The sequence below is a fragment of the Lactuca virosa genome, chromosome 3 (genome assembly GCF_052849685.1).
Source record: "Lactuca virosa cultivar CGN04683 chromosome 3, Lactuca_virosa_CGN04683_v6, whole genome shotgun sequence".
In the NCBI taxonomy this organism is placed as follows: Eukaryota; Viridiplantae; Streptophyta; class Magnoliopsida; order Asterales; family Asteraceae; genus Lactuca; species Lactuca virosa.
Genome location: NC_136428.1, coordinates 42,679,238 through 42,684,568, shown reverse-complemented (window position 1 = coordinate 42,684,568; position 5,331 = coordinate 42,679,238). Strand labels below are relative to the sequence as shown.

At 35.2% G+C, this 5,331-nt stretch overlaps 1 pseudogene across 1 annotated transcript; it reads right to left on the bottom strand.

The window, feature by feature from the left end:
- Positions 1-3,175: 3,175 nt before the first annotated feature.
- LOC145165552 (thaumatin-like protein pseudogene) lies at positions 3,176-4,045 on the bottom strand (annotated as a pseudogene). Its single transcript, XR_013740111.1, has one exon. The product of XR_013740111.1 is annotated as a thaumatin-like protein pseudogene (transcript).
- Positions 4,046-5,331: the final 1,286 nt, after the last annotated feature.

Below are 5,331 nucleotides of genomic sequence, written 5' to 3'. Positions count from 1 at the left end.
TCGATAACTATTTATTGGGCCTAATATCAACATTACTTGGCCATTGGGCCCTAAGGGCCCAATTAAGTTTGTATTGAGCCCAATGTTTTCCATGACATGTTTATTGGGCTTTGTGGCCCACTTACATGTTAATTTGGGTCTAAGTTATGGATTACATGTTTATTGGGCTTTTGTGGCCCATTTACATGCCTATTGGGCCTAAATTACCCTTTTACATGTGATTGGGCCTTTGTGGCCAAATTTCATACTAATAGGGCTTGGAATAGAAATTTCATGTGTTAGTATGCCATAACGATACCCTTATGTGGCCAAGTTTCCTGGTAGGATAGCGGGAGTTTGTGTATAGATCTATACGGGGTGACCCCCACGCCTTAGCTGTTCGCTACAGCTAGACTAGGCCAGTCTAGGGCGACAACATCCTTAGCAAGACCGACATTTGGAAAAATACCAAGACTGGCGACCTAGTCATTATCATGCATGGTTATAACGGCTCATATAGGGATTCAATACCAAAAGTAAACTTTCGAAGATAAACTCTTTGATTGTGTCGATACAAAACAACTTATTTAACGATACATGAATCTAGACATTGTTATAAAACAGAAAATATCGGATTTTCTGGGGGAAATTATTCATATACATTTATCATATATTCACAATACAATGAAACTAAACTACTCTCTTATAAACAATAACTATGAAATTCACACATGCATTTACACTTGATTTTCACAACATTTTCAGACATTTTACAGAAAATATCGGATTTTCTGGGTATTTATGAAAGATTTAAAGACTTTTACTCAAACATACTTATGAACTCACCAACATTATATATGTTGACCGTTTTCAAAATAACTTGTATTCTCAGGTAATCGTTAAGCTGGAAAATATGCAAGTGTGTATGGTTTTGTTTTATGTAACAGTACTTATCGTACTTTTAAAAATGTGAACTTATGTATTTTAACAATGTACTTGATGTAAACAATGTCAGTTGTATTATGTAATGTTGGTGATGATCGTGTTATGATTCATGTATATTCATTGTGATGATTATTCAATTGTTAGTCACACGAGCCCCTGGGCGTTTCTGTCGTCTGGTTCGGAGGTGTGACACGTAGCCCCTTAAGCGTATACAACCTAACCCATAACTAGTTGGGCCTAAACTGGGTTGGTCCAAGACTTGACCATTTCCTCATACATAAAGACCGGACAACCCAATTTCATGTCACATCAATGGATCTTATGACTACATGCAATTAACATAAAAAACCTAATATTACCAAAATGGGTAAGGAACTTTGGTTTTTGTCTATATTTAGGTAACCATGTTTTTTTCGTACACATTTGACCAGTAAACTTATTAGACCTGTTCATAATAGGGTAATGTTACCGCTAATTACCAGTCATATTACCTTATTTTGAACAGGTCAACCAACTTCAATGATCAAATGTATACGAAAAAAACATGGTTACCTTAATGTGAACAAAGAACAAAGTTATTTACCTTTCAAGTTCATTAACTCATTAAAGAAAAATGTTTTTTTTTCTCATCCACCTATACAATCCAAGAAAATCCAATAGTCTACACTAACAACCCATCTGAAATTGGTCAACCGTTTGTTTTGTTTTTTAGATTTTTAGGCTTTTTTTTTTTTTTTTTTTTTGCAATTGACCATTATGGTATGGTTCGTGATGGCTAGATGGGTATTTGACAACCCTTAGAGAGTAAGGGATCTTTAAAATAGTTTTTAAAGAAAAAAGAGAGGTAACAAAATATTGTATATGAACTGCCTCAAAATTAAACCAGTTGGAACCAAATTGTTCAACCCCTTCAAGTAACGGACTTTCAATGGCAAAATATTATTGTACCTAATGCAATTCTTTGAAGATGAAATGTAATTATGGGTTTTCCTTTTTTCGCCAAATTCTAGTAAATGGCAACTTACTTTACGCTTTTTGCTATTATCCCCTATTGTTCTCTATTTACTGGTTGCTTGTATTTGTTATTATATGTTGCATGCTTAAGGGAGACTTATCAATGTTTTATTGCTAGTATTTTGCTTATAGTGTTTGTAATTGTAGTCTTTTCTGGTCGGCCTTTGTTTTTTGCACTTATAATCTTATGAGTTTGTCCTTGGTTCCCTTTTTCCTGCCTAATGTATTTGATAATGTTTGCTCCAAGTGATAAGCTAGTGTTTTTCCCTGCTTATTGCTACCATTTACTTACACTACTGTGTATACATACAATGTGCTCATGTTTTTCTCTTACCCATATTTATTCTCTTCTTTATTGATTATACATGTTTTTTTTCATTAACTTATTAACCACTAACCACTGCCTATTTAATTTATTTAATTATATATTTATATATATTTTTTGTATTGTTTCATAGTGTACCGACATGTTAATATGCATGAGATCTTACCTGACGACAAGGCGTTTTATCTTTTTTATATTTCTTTATTTATTTTATGTTTTGTTTGCAGGATATCTTTTCTGGAAACAGTTTCGACTTCCTACCATCTTACCTCCTCCTTACCTCATTCTAATGGGAGTAGGGTTTTGTAATTGTTACTGTTTGTGTTACTCCTTTTTCCAATATAGGCGGCATACTTTATTTTTTTACTAATAATACCATTTTACTTACATTTTTTGTTTTTGCTTATAATTACAATATGTAACCTATATTGGTGTCAAGCATATTTTTTACAAATAATAGCAACATAGTTATCTAAGTTTGATGATATAAAAAAAAAGTAGAATCAGTCCATTTTTTTCATTGGTCAACCCAGCCATCAGACATGAATAACACTAGTTAAACTGGCCAAGAATCTCATTCTATGTGGAAGAAACAAGCATATATATATATATATATATATATATATATATATATATATATATATATATATATATATATATATATATATATAGAAGTGGAATTTTACATGTATGATGATCAAGTCGTGGAAATTCTCACAAATTACTCATGTATAAAGCATTTATATGTTGATGGAGAATATAGAAATGATCAGTCTACCAATGGATTAATATGGGAGGATGTTCAATTTAATCCCAAATTTCAATTTCCTACATTTCACTATAAATCTATTAGCCTTTCCATTCAAAAAATGCAGTTAAATTCATAAGTAATGTTTTGTGTTTCTTCTTAAGTTTGTTGAAACCAAACACATTAAGTGTATAATCTTTTATTACGTGGGTCATGAACACTCCAAAGCTGGTGTTTTTATGCTTTTACAAATTATTAAGAAGCAAGCCTAATAATTAGACTATGATCATCTTTATATATCACTAGCTATATTTTGAATAGCGTTGGAAGGGCAAAACACAACCCTATAGTTTGTTCCACCAGGGCATGTAAACGTGCTAGTTTGATCATCCTTGGGGTAGCTATAAGCATCGGGGCATCGATCTTTGAAAAATCTTGAAAAATAAGTCGGCCCACAGTTCCCTGAGTTACAACAATATTCATCCGTCTTGTACACAGTGCAAGGGTTATTGCAACCACCAGGAGCTCTTAACTCATTAGGGCACTGGCCATTGATGTCCGCAGTACATTTGATGCCACGGGTGCACCCACCAGAGTTAGGGCTAAATTCAATTGGCACGTTGAATCCATCGATGAGAGAAACATCAAAGAAATCAAGATTCATATATTGATTCAACGCGTATTCAGCCAATGAGTTAGGTGGGGTGCCATAGTTTTGGCACCGAAGGAGGCCGTTGCAGTCACCGGTCTGACACGAACCTCGACCCGACCCATCAAAGTTGCAGTTGGTACGTGGCCATATACGAGCTTGTGATGTGCCTGCTGCCACATTTAAAGACCAGGTTTGACCTGGATTAAGCTGTTGACCACCGCCGGGCACTGCTCCAGCCCAGACAGTGTATGGACAGTTGTTTCGGATGTCAAAAATGGCTGCATTGGTGAAGCGGAAAAGAAGAACCAAGAGGAGGAAAGTGGAAATTGTAGAGGTGGTCATCGTTGTTGTGAGTGCATATGAAGTGAGACTAAAGCCTGGTTTATATAGGGTGCAGATGTGATTATGCGAAGCATATTTGACACGATAAAATATAGAAACTTGCAGAGTCATTTTCTTTGGCCTATGGAGTCAAAAGAACAGATTGTCCTTTGTGTCATGTTTATCGAAGAATTTGGTTATCTTAATTAAATATGTTAGCCGCCGTCAACTTGCTTTAAAAGTAATATAAAGCATCATGAATGCTTAGCATGCCAATGCCAAACATTCACTTGTACTTAAAAATGTGAGAATTTGTTGGAAGGAATACAACTTTTAGGCGGTAAGAATGGTAATATGTTTAGCATGTTGTCACATAAGATTTTTTTTATGTCACATATAATGGGAGAGTGGTAGCATCCAAGTTGTAAAAGATATGGAATAGTAGCATCTAAATGTTGAAGGATTTTATTTTGAAAAAAAAATTAAAAAAAAAATAATAAACCAATCACAACCTTTCCCTTTCCCTTATCTTTCACTTTCCACTAGTTATCCGGTAGTCTCGTCGCCTTTCCCTTTCCCTTATCTTTCACTTTCCACTAGCTATCCGGTAGTCTGGCCGGCAAGCCATATTTGGCGAGGCAAGTAGCGCATCTGATGGGAGTGGTCATGGCGAGAGTGGCAAGCTCGAGGTGAGTTTCTGGCGAAGGACACTCCCTCAGCCTTAGATATATTTTAGACAAAACTATAAAAATTGTCCATATGGTATACATTTTTTCTGAGATTTAGTCAAAACCTTAACTTTTTTGGTTTCATGGTCTTTTTGGCCATGTTTCTATGTGGAACTCTATGTGGAAATTGTTCCTGCGAATATTTCAATGACTATAATACCCTTGGGTATTTATTTTCTATTTTTCTTTCATTTTTTTAAATCTATTATTTCTTTATTTATTTTAATAATTAAAAAATAAGTGGGGTCCCACCTCTCTCTCTCTCTCTCTCTCTCTCTCTCTCTCTCTCTCTCTCTCTCTCTCTCTCTCTCTCTCTCTCTCTCTCTCTCTCTCTCTCTCTCTCTCTCTCTCTCTCTCAACCCCCAACCCAAACCACCTAATTGCAGCCCCACATTGGTCTAACTACTTTATCCAGATTTTTTTGTTGTCATGCTCCACTACATTTGCGAATTTGTGGTCTTGCTCATTCTTTCCTTGCTCTGGTGGTGATCGTTGGCTCTGATAAACTTCTTCTTCCCCTTGAAATCCAAAAATCTAGAAATCAAAATTGAGTACGGTTCATCGTCTTCTACAAAAGGATTTCAATGGCTTCAGGTAATTTCACAACAAGAACCCCTAG